Here is a 16,608-nt window from a genome sequence, read left to right as displayed (position 1 = left end):
ATGGATTTAGGGAAACCTATTCAATTAACATCATGGGAAAAATTATGGAAGGAGAGTTGGAATTTTACGGCTTGTGAGGCAGTAACAGAAAATTTGATAAAGATGTTTTATAGATGGTATTTAACACCAACCAAGATATGTAAAATGTATAAAAGAAAATCAAAATTACGTTGGAGGTGTAAGCAAGTAGAGGGGACACTTCTGCATATGTGGTGGCTATGTGATAAAATCAAGGGCTTCTGGGATACGGTGTATGAAGAACTAAAGAAAACATTTGAACAAAATTTTACCCCCCAAAACAGAAGCCTTTTTATTGGGAATATTGGATGTAGATATACCAAAACAAAAAAAAAGAGAAATATTTCTTTACGCCACAGTGGCAGCGAGAACATTAATTGCCAAAAACTGGGGGAAATGAAATTATTCCGACAAAAAAATCTCTCTTTGGAGGAGGGTCCCTGGCACTCGGGGAGAGACCACAAATTTTGTAACTACTCCGGGTCAACGCTATCTCTCCCCTTAATTCTTCATGAAGTTTCTAATACCAGTTACAGTGGTACCCCGCAAGACGAATGCCTCGCAAGACGGAAAACCCGCAAGACGAAAGGGTTTTCTGTTTTGGAGGCGCTTCGCAAGACGAATTTCCCTATGGGCTTGCATCGCAAGACGAAAGCCCATAGGGAAATGCTGGCGGTCGGGAGCAAAGACTTTCGCCCACAGCCGGCCTTCAGAAGAGGACCTCTTCTGAAGGCCGGCGGGGGGCAAAAGTCTTTGCTCCCCCCCGCCTGCCTTCCCCCCGCCTGCCCCGGGCGATCTTAAAATGCTGGCGGGCGGGAGCGAAGCGTTCGCTGCCGACCCCCAGCATTTTAAAATCTCCCCGTGTCCCGGGAAGGTCTTAAAATGCTGGGGGTCGGGAGCGAAGCGCTGCCGACCCCCAGCATTTTAAAATCTCCCCGTGTCCCGGGAAGGTCTTAAAATGCTGGGGGTCGGCAGCGCTTCGCTCCCGACCCCCAGCATTTTAAGACCTTCCCGGGACACGGGGAGATTTTAAAATGCTGGGGGTCGGCAGCGCTTCGCTCCCGACCCCCAGCATTTTAAAACGCTGTTCCGAAGGGGGGCGGGGGGCGGGAACACCCGCCCCAGCCGCCCCACTTCGGAACGCTGTTCCGAAGCGGGGAAGGGGGCGGGGACACCTGCCCCAGCCGCCCCACTTCGGAACGCTGTTCCGAAGCGGGGAGGGGGGGCGGGGACACCTGCCCCAGCCGCCCCACTTCGGAACGCTGTTCCGAAGCGGGGAGGGGGGGCAGGAAGACCTGCCCCAGCCGCCCCACTTCGGAATGCTATTCCGAAGCGGGGAGGGGGGGTGGGGACACCTGCCCCAGCCGCCCCACTTCGGAACGCTGTTCCGAAGCGGGGAGGGGGGGCGGGAAGACCTGCCCCAGCCGCCCCACTTCGGAACGCTGTTCCGAAGCGGGGAGGGGGGGCGGGAAGACCTGCCCCAGCCGCCCCACTTCGGAACGCTGTTCCGAAGCGGGGCGGGGGGGCGGGGACACCTTCTGAAGGCGGGCGGGGGGCGAAAGTCTTTGTCCCCTCTGCCTGCCTTCCCAGGGGCTTTTAAATCGCCCCGGACAGCGGAGAAGTCCTCCGCTGTCCCAGGGTTTTTTAAAATGCTGGGGGTGGGAAGAAAAGCCCTTGTCCCCCCCCCCCCAGCCTTCAGAAGAGGTCGGAGGACAGACTGTCCCCGGACCTGGTCTGAAGGCGGTTTCCCTAGGAACGCATTAATTGATTTTCAATGCATTCCTATGGGAAACCGTGCATCGCAAGACGAAAAAACCGCAAGACGAAGAGACTTGCGGAACGAATTAATTTCGTCTTGCGAGGCACCACTGTATACCATTTGCCTTATACCATTTTCTAAAATTCTCTGATTATCCCTGCTGTGTTTTATTTAATGGAAATTGTGACTGGTTTCCTAGGTGAAGCTTTTTCCACATTCTAAACAGTCCCCTGCAAGAAATATTTCATGGAAAATTAGATTCACCACCTGAATGAAGCTCTTTCTACATTCCAAGCACTGATCTGGTTTCTGACCTGCATGAAGCTTTTTCCAAACACTCCCCTGGATGAAGTATCTCATGGGAATTGTGGGTGGAGCTGCGGAGGAAGCTTTTTCCACATTTCAAGCACTACTTTCTTCCCCCCGTTAGTTCTTTCATGTGAAGTGAGGCTCTCCTTCTGAACGAAGAGCTTTCCTTGATGGGAAGTGGACTGGGAGCTCTGACTCAAGTTCTCTCCACACTCTGAATATTTATAGGGTTTCTCCATTGTGAGGATTTTCTTATTGTCTCCCTTCTTCTTCCTTTCCAATTCAACACCTACAACCCACGGCAGTATTATTAATTAATTAATTAATTAATTAATATAATAATAATAATAGCATCAGGAATAGATAGAGTCTGAAATGACTGAACAATGCAAATGACTGCTTGTGAAAGAGGAAGAAGGGAAGGGAGTTACTGCCTTTTTTGGCTGATATTACCTAATTTATTTATGGGATCCGGAGATTCGAAAAGCCTGGCTCTATCCAGGGATGGATTTAATTTGGCTCAGTCATGGAATCCGCTCCATCTCCAAGCTCAGTCATTTCTTTGCTCAACCAAAAACAGATGCAGAAAGGGAAACAGAAAATTAGACAGGATGTACCTCCATTTCCTCAATATCTCTGAAGCCTACATTGAAAAAGGGCTGGGCAGCTCAGAGCAGCCTCCTCCTGGTTGGAAAAGGCAGGACTGGTGGAAGAATATTCCCAGACAGAACAGGAGATGCATCTCCTATGGAGAGTTGTGGGTGTGTTAACATCTCAGATGCTGCAGGTGGAGCTACTGGGCTTCCTCAAAATAGAGGAGGTTTGTCCTTCAGAGATCTGTATGGAATTTCAAAACTGATCTTATGATCCAGCAGGGAGCCTTACCAGAGAGGCCACGATCCCAGGATTCTCCTCCTTGACTTCCTTCTGCAGAGCTCTCTGGTCAGGATCCAGCAAAGCCCAGTCCTCCTCTGTGAAAGGAACAGCTACGTCTTCAAAGCCCACTGGACCCTAAGAGAAAAAGGGAGCACAAAGATGATCTTCTACACATTGCTCTGTTCTTTTCTGAAACAATTTTGTTGTTTATTTAATTGATGGGTACAGTGGTACCTCGGGTTACAGACGCTTCAGGTTACAGACTCCACTAACCCAGACATAGTACCTCAGGTTAAGAACAGTTTCAGGTTAAAAATGGACCTCCAGAATAAATTAAGTTCTTAACCCGAGGTACCACTGTATTAATCTTTGTGTAAATGGGGGAATTCCACAAAATAATATTTTATTATCTATATGGCACTCATCTTCAAGTAAATGTTTGCAAGCATTCCCATTTTCCAGATGGAAGGACCTCCTCTCCCTTCATCTGGTGGGGTGGACCCTCCCCCTGCCCTCAAGCCAACTTCAAGGGGCACCAGGAGGGGGAGGGGAGGGCATGTTGGTTGGTTGGCATCCATCTGTCTTAGGGGACCATGGAAGAGTCTGTCTTTGGGAGTGAGATCTGGGGGAGAGACATGTGTTGTTGCATCTGGGACACAGGAAGTGGTCTGGAGATGCAGACGGGCTTTTCTCCTCCCTGTGCTCCCCCCACGTGGGAATGTTCCCCTCTGGCTGCAGCCTCTGTTCCCAAAGGTGACTTTTCCCTCCCTCTGTTGGGGGTTTATTTCCTTGACCCCAAGCCCCCCCCCCCAAAGGAAGGCAGCATCTGGATCCCAAAGGAAGAGCAGAGCTGCATATTTCCTGCGATCTCCCCCCCTCCCTGGCTTGGCAGAGAGGACAAAGGAGGACCCTCTGCTCCCCGACTTGGGGGTCTCCCCCCACCGCGCATGATCTGAGCAGGGACCCCCACGCCCCCTCCCTGCCCCCCTGGGACCCCCTTCTCCCCATTGCACCCTCGGGGGAAGAGAGAGGAGACTCACCCGAGTCCAGGAGGGGCTTTTGCAAAGGAGAGAGAAGAAAGCAGGAAGGGAGGGGGGATTTAGCCATGGAGGACCTTCACACCCCGTCCTCTCTAGGACTCCAGCTCTGCTCCTTTTAACCCTTGGCAAGCCGAGTCCTCCCCTCCCTCTCCCTGCCTGCAGTTTTCCTGCTTCTGCGCCTGCGCCCTAGGGGCTGCCCCCCTTCCCTCATCCCACCAGACTAACCCCAAGGGAGACGGAGGGGGGGTCCATGGGGAGTTAGCTTGGCTCCCCCCAACATGGAGGCTCCTGGACCCCGAGGAAAGGCTGGGAGGGAGAAGAGGCGAAGGGCTGCCTAGTGGCGGGAGGTGCCTTGGGCTCAGCCATGGCTCCCTCCAGACACCCCCCCAAAACACCCTCCAGCTCAGGGGGGGGGAGGGGGGCTTTCCCCCCGAAAATACCCCCCCCCCCCGTCAAGCGTGTTTTTCTGCTTCTGGAGCCGCTTTTCAGAGGAGGAAGAGTCCCAGGCGAGGAAGGTGTTAACGGAAAAAAATCTGAGGGCTCTCTTGGACAAAAACAAAGACACCAACCAGGATAACTTGGAGCAAAACAGCAGCCTGTAGGCTTGGCCTTTATTGAACTGTTGCAACAGGGTGTTCCCCTCACTAGCAAGAGAGAGGAAAAGACCCAGAACAATGGGCTGCAAGACCTTATAAAAACTTTTGAAATTCCCCTCCTCTAGGTCAAGCCCACCCCCATAAACATCATGCATACATTACAGAAAGGAGGGGTTGAGGGAGGAGTTGTGGTGGTAACCTGAGTGTCCTGTCACCTGGCTGGTTCCTCCTTTCCCCCTCCCCATGAGTACTTTCCAGGTGACAATGGGGAGTTTGCAGTTTCCTGCCCCCTGAGGGAAGATCTGATCATTGTCCTTTGTTTCAGTCTGTGCTGAATCCACTGTTCTTTGTGATTTTGATTGTCTTCTGTCTGGGATTATCAGGGTTGACATAGCAACTGGGCAGGGCTCCTGTGGATGTGCTGGGATGGTGAAGGGATTATGGCTGACCAGAAACCAAGCCACCCCCCTCTGATAGTCCTTGTCACATGGAGTAAAAAATGGAACAGTGCAAATCCGATGTATGGTTGATTTTCTATGAATTTATAACAGAAATGTGGCGTATGTAGTGTGTGAGTGTGAGTGTGTGTGAAGTTTGTGCAAACAGAATGATTGGGGTGGGGGGGTTCCTGCTACAGTTCCCCCCTTCGGAGATAAGATTGCAAAGGTGGCTACTTTGCAATCCTTTTCTCCGCACAATTTAAGGTGGTAAATAATAACCTGGTATTCTCCGTGTGTCCATGTGAACGTGAAAGGGACTTGGATGTCATGCTTCTTAAGGATATTTGCATAGAAATATAATGGTGTAACAGTGCACATAGTTAGACATAGGATATCATGTAAAATTAATATTTTGTTGCTCAGTTACTTGTGGCATTCTAGTACCTTGGAAGGGATATTTCCTCAATAGTGATCTATGCTTTACATTTAGGCAGGAAGGTCCACTAATGACTGAAAAGTGCAGTTTGCTTCCCCCCCGCCATTTGTGTGTTCTCAGGTGTCAAGGTAGCTCTTCTGTGGTCTCACATCGGCATGGTGTCGCAGTAGTGGCAATCCCTGGTGAATCCACTTAGGGCTTTCATATTTATCATGTAGCCTGGCACCCACCACAGCTGGCACAGGTTTCAGACACGTCCTGAGAGAAATGCCTTTGCCTTGGCCAAAATCCATGGGATTTCTTATTATTATTACAGGCTCTGGTCTTGCATCCTGGGAAGTTGCTCACTTGCACTTTAAGGACCAAAAAGCTAATTGCAGCCTGGATACACTTGCCCAATTCAAACTGAGTCCAATTTGAATTTATGTGCCCATGGTTCTCAACGTTTCAAACCAATCTGTTAAAGGAAAACCGTTCTTAAAAGGGCACTTTGTCCAAATAAGTCAATTTAACTCTATAAGGGATCATTCCTGCTAAACCAAAGCATGTGCACCTTCATGTATCTTATAAACTTCTCCTTGGTAAAGCAAGTTTTAGCACATTTTAAAATGGACAGGGAAAGTTGGCAGAGTGCCAGGTGGGACAATGAAATGTGGTTATCTAAACATTGGACTACACAATAGTGTGAGCTATCAGAAAGGATAAAATGCATGAGAATTGGTGTGCAAGCAATAAGACATTAAACATAAAAATTACACACAAAAATACCCCCCCTTGTGGAAATAACACACTGTCAGACACATTTCAACATTCCTACATAACAACACTTAATACAAAACAAACTAATTAAATATCAGTTGCATATCTTGACACAATTGTGATCTTTTACGCATGTATCTTTTGAATCCTGGAGCACAGAGGCTTGAGGTTCAAGTGAAAAGATGTCCTTGCAAGTCAACTCCACCCCCCTTTGTCAGCCCCACTCCCCCGTCAGTCTATATCCTTTGAAAGAGATAGCTGTGGGCACTTGAAAACTCTGGTGCCTTGTGATGACGAAGAACTGAGTTGAGGGGGTTGTTGCTGCTTTTCATCATTGCACATCTGTAGACGTGATATCCTGTAAGGGGGCAGGGTTTTGGGGACTTAAACACACAGTTAGACAAGGAAGGGGCAAAAGGCAAAAAGGATGTCCTCCAGTTTCCATGGGAAGCTGCAAATAATAACAATCTTAGCACATTAAGCATTTTATTCATTTCAATATTATTATCACATTTCCACATAATTACTGTTATTATCTGCTAAGTTTGTTTGCTTTCCTTCACTTAGTTTTTGTTGTTGTTGTTCCTTTCATATTATAAAATAAAATTACTCCACGTGTATTGAAAGAGAACTGTAAAAAATATAAAGGTTAAAAAATACAAAAGAAAGCAAAAAATTAGATTACCAGTCAGATGAAAACAAACTTGACACAAAGACATCAGATTTTGAAAAGAATTATTATTAAATATATTATCAAAAACCACGCAGATTACTACTAGACTGAAAAAAATGGGAAAACCATGGGGAGAAAAACTTTAAATTCACCATGTGCTATCTGATAAAAGAACTTCATGAAACTGACTTTCAACATGTGATGAACATGTCCCCAAAGTAGAACACACACACACAAAATTACCTATGAGGAACCAAAAGTAAATAAATGCTAAGACACACAATTAATAAGAAACTTGAAGTAACCTGAAGTAATCTGTTTTGGCATTTTAACATCCCAAATGATGTGACAACATCCTGTAATGTTAATAGCAGAATACTGGGAAATGAGTTAATACCAAGAAAAATGAATGGCAATTTAAAGTTGTGCGGGTACCTTGCACTAGCCAAAATGACAGAATTAATAAGAAATGCTCAGGCCGAAGGTAAACAAGTACCATTCCAGAAACAATGTTTGGTTGTGCTTCGATTAACTTCATAGACATCATGGAGAAACGGATTAAATAAATGAAAACAGATTATTTGTAACTTAAAAAAAGTGTCAAGGCCACAAAGAGATGGAAGTTACTAATATAGTAGGGATTCAGACTTGTTTCACAGAACAGAAAGAAAGTTGCTGTGGGAGGAAAAGGGGACAAACACTTTGTTATCAGGGTTCACATATCCTGTTAAAAGGGAAAATTATTTCATGTGAGAAGCCTGTCAGGAAATGCTGTTCCTAAAATTCCCATTGAGGGGGGGAATGCTTTGATATTTACCTGTGAAAAGAATTTGGCATGTTAAGATTTGGAACCTGGAAAGCTCTTGACTTTTGATGGGCTAGTTTTTTTTTGTTTTTTTTTTTTTTTTTTTTTTTTGTTTTTTTTTGTTTTTTTTTAAGCCTTTTGTCTTACGTAGCCCCTGGAGCAAAGACACATTTAGGGTGATTTCCGTCAATGGTTCCAAGTTTTTGCATTTGGATAAATTTCTCTCTGCAGTTCTCGAAGAAACCTCCTCTCCCCCCTTACAGTTCCCCCCTTCCTCTCTCTCTCTTCTTTAGCTGATCTAGCCTCTGTGCATGTGCAGAGTTCATGTCTCAGCAAACCTTTTATACTATTGAGAATGTTGCATCCTTTGGCTAAATTACCATTTGAATAAGGGAAAGGAAGGGTAAGGAGTAGATTTTGAAAACAGGGTTTGATTTTAAACAAAAGAGAAACTCAGCAATTTAAGTATTCACCAAAGCTAGCAATTTCAGCCCAAGCAAACGAGACTGCTTCCTTTATGTACAGGAAAGGGCTAATATCCCTCTGGCTATTCGCAGAACAATGCCACGCCCTTATATATGGGGAAAATGGCCAGAGGATCAGAATTCATAGGATTTTTTCTTTATTATTTTTTTTTTTAACATTCTCAGCCATTTCAGCCTTACCATTTGCAGACAAAAAATATTATTATTATTATTTCCTGCCCTTTATTTACAGGAATGGTCAAGGCTAATTCTACTTGATTATTCATTTGTATGTGCTTAAACTTTGAGTAGACTTTTAAATCTGATTTTTTAAATAGTAGACAAAATGATAAACACTGTAATCACTCAAATGCTTGATATTACCAGTTGGGCTTCACCTCTCACCTTTTAAAACTAAAGAGCAAAGCTAGGCTGAATTTCAGTTCCATTACCACACCAGAATTTAAGAATTACCCTCCAATGCTTGCAGACACATAGCCTTCCACACAGCCACAAATTGGGAGAGTTGAAAGGGGACCCTGGGGTCATCTAGTCCAACCCTCCAAAATATAGGGTTCACAGCAAGATTTCGCAGCAAGATTTGTACTACCAAAGAGGCATACACATTTAAGTACAGATTTACAGCTGGGAAAGGAAACATCTATGCTCATATCATGTACTAAGGAAGAGGAAAATAAAAGTACATAACTTTACACAGAACCCTTTTTGCATATCTTAAGATAGTTTGAGTGAGTTTGAAATGATATTTAAGGAAGAAGTGAACAGTTTTCGTAAGATAGGGAGAGGATCTCTTATAAAGCAAAGTTAATTCAATTGATATAACCACTCACAAATAATTAAAACAGCCATAGATTTGATTTAAAAGGAATACAAAAGTGAACAATTTTTCCTGAATTTGCAGAGGAGTAGTAAGCCTAATCTATGCCCCCCCCCCCTTGCAGTTTCCTTTAAAGGAAGCTTACTCGGGAGTAAATTTACCTGGCACAGAAGTAAGAAGGAGAAGAAAAGAGAGAGGGGGGGGGAACCTGAAAGAGACAGAATGAAACAAGGGGGGCATCTTCTAAGAAAAGAAGCCAGGAAGTCTTATAGAGACTGATATTTGGACTGGACTGATAGAATTTTGCTGGCCATGGAAGCCTCTACATTTAATAACAATTTTCTTAGAAAGAACACCACACTTTCATAGGCATGTGCTTAATGAAATACATACACTGCATTTTAGCTTGAGAGAGCAGTTGGCTCAACTAGGCTTTTGCAGCAGAAACATTAGTTTTTTTCACAGCACATTTCAAAATACTGGAACAAAAGACTGGAAAATGGATGTAGACTCACAAACTCAAAAGTTACAACAAAACATCATTTACCACTAGACTTAAAATCACCCTCCTCACTTAAACTAGAGGAAGGAGGTGGGGTAATCCTCCTTTCAGAACACAGGTAGCATGTATACAGGATTTTACCACTTGTGAGGAAAACTCTCTTTTAGAGCTTTTCTCAAATAACAAACATTTGCACACTTCATTCTCCATTTTGTCCTGAAGATTGATAAGGCCCAACATAGCTTCCTTAGATTTAAAATTTTTGAAGCAAGCTTGCAATTTAAAACTATGTGCATTTTAAGAACAGTCTGTGGATGCCGAGGCCAATGTAAATACAAACCCTTGAAACATTTATAAATCTTTGAGTACATCTCTTATTCATTTATTATTATTATTTTAATAACTAAGATCTCTAATGATGGGCTCTCAGGCTGGGCTGTTATATCTACTGCCTTCTGAGCACCATTAAGTTTTCGGTTTTTTTTTTATGTTCTAGCTTTAGGTTATAGTTTAACAACACAAATTTGACGTTTTCAGCTCTCCCTAAGGGTTCACACCCTGATTTTGTTGAAGGATCCCTGAGGTGGCTGCTGTGCCCTGGGTTCCAGGTGGTGAGCCTAAGCCACCCACTAAAAGTTACAATGGTCTCGTACTTTGTACTTGAAAGACCACATTGCCCCTTTATTTTATTTTATTTTTTCTCAACTGGAGATGCTGGAGGGGCATATTAGAATCCTCTCTGGGGCAAAAAGGCTTCATGGAAGCTTTGTTGCCAGGAGGAGTCCAGCTAGGGTGTTTAGTGAGCTCCCATTCTCTCAAATGTTATTATTTGGCTTTTTTTTTTTTTTTTCCGTTAACGAAGTACACTAAAGACAGAAAGAGTGGAAACACACACACAAGGGAGGAGGGGCAATGGGAAAGAAAGGGGGGACAGAAAAAAGATCCTTTCAGTACTCAAAGTACCCTTGACTAACACAATTCCTACTTATCTATAAACCACGAATTAATTTCTGGAAATCTCAAACCTGAACCTGAAACAAACCACGGGTCCCTCTGCCCGGAAACTCAAAACCACGGGTCCCTCTGCCCGGAAACTCAAACCACGGGTCCCTCTGCCCGGAATTCCTTCACCTCAGCGCTGTTTACAAGACTAAACCCCCTCTCCCACCCACGACAGCCTCCTGCCTAGCCTTTGAGACTAAGTTCGGAATCCCCTACTGAACGCCTGCGCAGTGCAGTGCCAGATCGGGGTCCAAGAAAACAACCAAGGTTTGAAAGGAAGCAAATGACCTTGCGTTGAAATACTTTTGAAAAGACGCCACCGGACGACTCCGAGGGAAGGACGTCAGAGAAGTAACAAAGAGCCACGCTTTCCCGGACCAATTCCAAGACGGAAAACGGGGGAGAAAAGGAGAGAGAGAGATTAAGGCGTCCCTGGACGACTCCGAGAGGTAACACCGGAAAACAGTAAAAGTACCACGATTTTCCCGGTCACACACCGCAAAAAGAAAATCGGGGGAGAAAAAGGAAAGTTTTAGACGTCCCTAGACGACTCCGAGAGGTAACGCCTGACAGAAAAGTTCCGCGATTTCCCTGGCCACTCTCCGAGGGGGAACATCGGGGGAGAAAAGGGGAGAGAGAGAGAGCGTTCCCGGCCGACTCCGAGGGGCAACGCCAGAAATGAAAGAAGGAAAGTCTGGCTGTCGTGGGGACATTACTTTCCCACCCCCCTCCCAATGTATTTACTTCAAACCATACTCACGTTCGAAGATGTCCCCCGTGGATCCCGGGATCCTTTCCCCTTAGCCGGCTTTGACCTTGCCTTTGCTTCCCCTGGTTGGGCTTTTGGTGACGATTGATTACCGCCCGCAAAGAGGAGGCAGGGAGAGGAAGAAGGATCCCTGGGCTAAGGTTGCCCAGTGGCGCCTGATCCCCTCTATCTCCCCTCTCACCTTTGCAGGAGAACCAAGTGTCCCATCTGGGTCGCCAACTGTTAACGGAAAAAAATCTGAGGGCTCTCTTGGACAAAAACAAAGACACCAACCAGGATAACTTGGAGCAAAACAGCAGCCTGTAGGCTTGGCCTTTATTGAACTGTTGCAACAGGGTGTTCCCCTCACTAGCAAGAGAGAGGAAAAGACCCAGAACAATGGGCTGCAAGACCTTATAAAAACTTTTGAAATTCCCCTCCTCTAGGTCAAGCCCACCCCCATAAACATCATGCATACATTACAGAAAGGAGGGGTTGAGGGAGGAGTTGTGGTGGTAACCTGAGTGTCCTGTCACCTGGCTGGTTCCTCCTTTCCCCCTCCCCATGAGTACTTTCCAGGTGACAAAGGGGAGTTTGCAGTTTCCTGCCCCCTGAGGGAAGATCTGATCATTGTCCTTTGTTTCAGTCTGTGCTGAATCCACTGTTCTTTGTGATTTTGATTGTCTTCTGTCTGGGATTATCAGGGTTGACATAGCAACTGGGCAGGGCTCCTGTGGATGTGCTGGGATGGTGAAGGGATTATGGCTGACCAGAAACCAAGCCACCCCCCTCTGATAGTCCTTGTCACATGGAGTAAAAAATGGAACAGTGCAAATCCGATGTATGGTTGATTTTCTATGAATTTATAACAGAAATGTGGCGTATGTAGTGTGTGAGTGTGAGTGTGTGTGAAGTTTGTGCAAACAGAATGATTGGGGTGGGGGGGTTCCTGCTACAAAGGAAACGCACACGTGACCCGGGGGGGGGCTCAAGAAGGGGGGAACATGTTGCTCAGTGGGGCGGCCCCTCCCTCTGGGACTCTTCCCAGTCCAGAGCCAGAGGGAGCCCGGCCCTCCTTTCCCCGTGTTTCCTGCCAGAAAACCAGTTTCTCCTGGGCTCCCAGAACCACATGGAGGCAGGAGACCCATTTCCCGCCCCAGAGCAGGGCTGGACCAATCAGAAGCCTCTCCATTGGGCAGCTGCCCAATCCCCTTTCAGATTCCCCTGGGCCTCCTCCTCCTCTCCTTCGCTGGGTTTCCTGAGGGAGTTTTCCCTCTGAGTTTCCCTCATGGCTGCTCCCCCTCCCAGCTTCTCCTTCTCTCTTCCTGCTTCTCCCCCCCCCCCTCATTATTTGGGGGCAGCTGGATTCCCCCCCCCCCATGGCCAGGCAGGCCCAGGAGGAGCCCAGGGAGGCGGCAGGGCCAGGAGAAGGCGTTTCCCGCCCTTTTCCGAAATAGACGGGAACGCCATTTTGTTTTTTCCGGTGCCCCAGCCACTCCCAGAGACGCCATGGCTCCCCTGTGGGCCTCGGGGGTCCCACGCTCTCGGGGTCTCTCCTCCCGGCTGAAGGAGGGCGGCACCTTTGGTCCTCAGCCGCCTTCCTGCCATGATGGCTTGGCCTCCGCAGGGCAGCCTCTCTCCTCGCCATGTTGGCCCCACGGAGGAGGCCTCACTGTTGGGAGACGCCAGGCAAGCGGCCTTGGGGGATCCGCCGGGGTCTGCAAAGGGGGCCAGGAAGGAAAGGCCCAAGGAGGAGAAGAATAACAGTAGTATTAGTAATAATAATAATAATAATAAGGGCTGTATCCCCTCAAAGGTGGAGGGTTCCCTCAGGGGAGTTTGACCCCCAGACCAGCATCCTTGGTCACCCCAAGAGTCAGCGCTAGGAGAAGGGCTCCACCTGCAGGAATAAGGGAAATACCAGGCTGGAGAGTCCCCTGCTGGCCCCTCGGGGTCCCAGGAGCCCTTTCTGGATGGCCCTCGCTTGTTCCCCAAATGGGCCAAGACATCTGTTCTTCCTCCTCAGGCGGTAGTTGAACAGGAGAGGTCGCTCCCACTCCTGATCCCTGTGGGTCTCAGGAGGCAGTGGGGGGACTCTAGGGAACTGGCTGAACTGGGGTCCTCCCAGTCCAGCCCAGACAAGAAAGAGAGGGAGCTCAGAAGAGGAAGCCATTGCGGAGAAGAACCAGACTTGGCTGTTCTCTGCTGAGGGTCTCCTGCCTTTCTTCCAAGGCTTCCTGGGGGTGCCATGGCCAGAGGAAGAGACAGCCCCCCCCCCAAGGGCCTTGGGGAGCAAGCAGAGCCTGCCTTAGTTTCCTTCCCCAAGGCCTTGGGGGAACCTTGGGGTGCGGAAGGAGGAACCCCAAATGGAGCTCAGGCTCCTGGCAAGTGGGGAAAGGAACATGAAATGGCGCTTTCCAGATGAGTCTCAATACAATACGATAACCTTTATTGTCATTGTCCCATACAGAACAACAAAATTGAAAAATTGTACATCAGACATTCAAAAACCAACAAGCCTGCTATCCCAGCTATCCCAACCTTGTTAGCCCCCTAAAAACTCTGATACCCCATAATTAAAGACAATATACTCCCATAGAGACTACCTTACACTGTATTTAAAACCAAAATTGCATTTGGATAGAAACTGTTTTTCAGGCGGCTAGTCCTAGTCTTTATAACCCTGTACCTTCTTCCAGAAGGCAGAAGCTGAAAGAGATAATTTCCGGGGTGCGCACTATCCTGCACTATCTCTGCAGCTTTCTTATCTAGCACCTTCTGCAAATGCCTGCAGGGCCATGAGTAGTATGCATGAAAACATCAATGCTAAATTGAGCGGATACCCGGAGGCAGCCAGTGTGGTGTAGTGGTTAAGAGCGGTAGTCTCGTAATCTGGGGAACTGGGTTCGCGTCTCAGCTCCTCCACCTGCAGCTGCTGGGTGACCTTGGGCCAGTCACACTTCTCTGAAGTCTCTCAGCCCCGCTCACCTCACAGAGTGTTTGTTGTGGGGGAGGAAGGGAAAGGAGAATGTTAGCCGCTTTGAGACTCCTGAAGGGGAGTGAAAGGCGGGATATCAAATCCAATCTAATCCAGCGCGGATTATTGCGGGGGACTTCACTCACACAGATGTGAGGGCAGCACTCCCCAAATCCCATCAGCACATTGAGTGTGCAATAAGGGGAGAAAGTACTCTTGACAAGGTGTATATGAACATTACACGGGCATATGAGGCGCACCTCGGTGGTTCAGATCATGTGTCTCTGCTTCTGACAGCAGTGTCCACACCCCTCAGGAAACAAGGCCAGCTACAAACACGGATGGTTACGGTGTGGCCTGAGGGAGCCTCTCAGCAGTTGCAGGACTGTTTCCAGGAGACCGATTGGAATATGTTCCACCATCAAGATCTAGAAACTTCTTCATCAACGGTCTTAGATTTGGCACAGGAAATGCACCAGGGAAAGGTATGTTAAGTTGTATCCGAACAGGAAGCCCTGGATGATGGGAGAGGTTAGGAGATTCTTGAAGGCCAGAAACTCTGCTTTTAGAACTGGGGATCGGGTACCGTATGGTATAGAAGGAGCGAACTTGAAGAGGGGTATCAGGAAAGCAAAAGTGGAGTACAGAGGAAAAATTGAGGACCATCTAAGAAATTATACTAGACAAATGTGGCAGGGAGTTCAACATCTGACTGGTTATAAATCGAGAAATACATCAGTGGTAGAGAGTATGGCTTCCTTGGTGGGAGAGTTGAAGACCTTCTTTGCCCGATTTGAGGTGACACCAACTGTGGCTCCAACAGGGATGGCTGAGCTATTGGCGTCACTACCTACAGGAAATGCTGTCGGGGTGGAAGAAGGAGGCGAATATGAAAGGAGGTAAACACGAGGAAGGCTATGGCCCCAGATGGGGTGGCTGGCAGGGTGCTAAGAGATTGTTCGGACCAACTGGCAGGAATCTTTATGAAGGAATCTTTATGCTTGGCAGGGGGTTGGACTCGATGGCCCTTGTGGTCTCTTCCAACTCTATGATTCTATGATTCTATGATTTTTAACCAGTCTCTGGCCCAAGCCGCCGTTCCACCCTGTCTGAAATCCGGTACCGTTATACCCCTGCCAGTGTGAGAGCCAGTGTGGTGTAGTGGTTAAGAGCGGTAGTCACGTAATCTGGGGAACCGGGTTCGCGTCTCCGCTCCTCCACATGCAGCTGCTGGGTGACCTTGGGCCAGTCACACTTCTCTGAAGTCTCTCAGCCCCACTCACCTCACAGAGTGTTTGTTGTGGGGGAGGAAGGGAAAGGAGATTGTTAGCCGCTTTGAGACTCCTGAAGGGGAGTGAAAGGCGGGATATCAAGTCCAAACTCTTCTTCTTCTTCTTCTGCCAAAAACACCAAAGATAGTCTGAATGATTTTTGCCCTGTGGCATTGACACCCATTATAATGAAATGTTTTCAAAAATTGGCAAGGAACCGTATCATATCTTGTCTGCCAGTGGGACTTGACCCTCACCAGTTTGTGTAAAAGGCAAAGGGATCCACGGAGGATGCTGTGGCTTTACATGGTGTCCTGACTCTTTTGGAGAAGAAAGGGAACTATGCGAGATTGTTATTTGTAAACTTTAGTTCTGCATTTAATACTATTCTTCCGCATAGATTGGTGCCCAAACTATTAGACCTGGGACTTCCACCGTGTTTGTGCAGGGGGATATTAAATTTTCTATCAAACTGTTCCCAACGGGTCAGGATGGGTTCCCACGTCTCTGTGGATCTCATGAATATGGGGGTGTCGCAGGGGTGCGTGTTGAGCCCACTTCTATATACGCTCTATACAGCTGACTGTGCCCCCAAATACCCCAGTAATAAGATCATTAAGCTTGCAGATGATACAACGGTGGTTGTTTAAATCGCGGCTGGAGGGGGAGGTGGCCTATAGGAAGGATGTTGAGCAGTTGGGGGAGGGGTGCAGGAAAAACAACTTCCTCCTTAGCTGAAAGAAAACAAAAGAGATTATTGTGGACTTTAAGAAATGTACAGCACTTGGAATCGCCTCCACGGTCCAGGGACTGATCCACCCTGGCTTCCTCCTCGGAGGTCCCTTCAGAAGGAGAAGGGGTCCCAGGTCTCCATGGGGGAAAGCGTTCCTGAGGCCTGCGTTCGAGGCCAATGCTTTCGCCTTTCAGGCTCCAGCAGACCTTCTCTCTGGTGTTTTTGTGAGCTGTAGAGATGGGATCACATGCATTCCCAAGTTTAAGAAGGATCCCTTGAAAAGGCTGAGAAACCTTCTTCTTTTGCCAATGAACTTTGCCTCTGCGTGATTTACTGGGAAGCAGATGCATCCGCTCCAAAGA

At 47.4% G+C, this 16,608-nt stretch overlaps 2 protein-coding genes and 1 long non-coding RNA gene across 7 annotated transcripts in view; all 3 read right to left on the bottom strand.

Annotated features, from left to right (window-relative positions):
• The window catches only part of LOC144326690 (uncharacterized), a 94,399-nt gene extending 85,996 nt beyond the window's left edge, over positions 1 to 8,403 (bottom strand). The window contains exon 1 of the long non-coding RNA XR_013391662.1: positions 7,286 to 8,403. This is a non-coding gene — a long non-coding RNA (uncharacterized LOC144326690). The remainder of the gene's footprint in view (positions 1 to 7,285) is intronic.
• LOC114589645 (uncharacterized) overlaps positions 1 to 16,608 on the bottom strand; it is a 62,955-nt gene that overhangs the window by 11,824 nt on the left and 34,523 nt on the right. For 2 of the 3 annotated variants that reach the window (XM_077923257.1, XM_077923258.1), the window contains one exon: positions 2,972 to 3,097. The gene's annotated coding sequence lies outside the window, so the exon portion shown is untranslated. Of the gene's footprint in view, positions 1 to 2,971; positions 3,098 to 4,002; positions 4,112 to 16,608 lie in introns of those variants that run through there. The other variant, XR_013391636.1, reaches the window with a different exon arrangement.
• LOC114589789 (uncharacterized) overlaps positions 1 to 16,608 on the bottom strand; it is an 85,242-nt gene that overhangs the window by 64,569 nt on the left and 4,065 nt on the right. The window contains exon 1 of one of the 3 annotated variants that reach the window (XM_077923182.1): positions 4,003 to 4,086. The exons of 1 other annotated variant lie outside the window; for it this stretch is intronic. The gene's annotated coding sequence lies outside the window, so the exon portion shown is untranslated. Of the gene's footprint in view, positions 1 to 4,002; positions 4,087 to 16,608 lie in introns of those variants that run through there. One more of the 3 variants, XM_077923185.1, reaches the window with a different exon arrangement.

This window comes from Podarcis muralis, chromosome 2 (genome assembly GCF_964188315.1).
Source record: "Podarcis muralis chromosome 2, rPodMur119.hap1.1, whole genome shotgun sequence".
In the NCBI taxonomy this organism is placed as follows: Eukaryota; Metazoa; Chordata; class Lepidosauria; order Squamata; family Lacertidae; genus Podarcis; species Podarcis muralis.
Note: the sequence above shows the minus strand (reverse complement) of the source record. Positions and strands in the feature narration are given on the sequence as shown.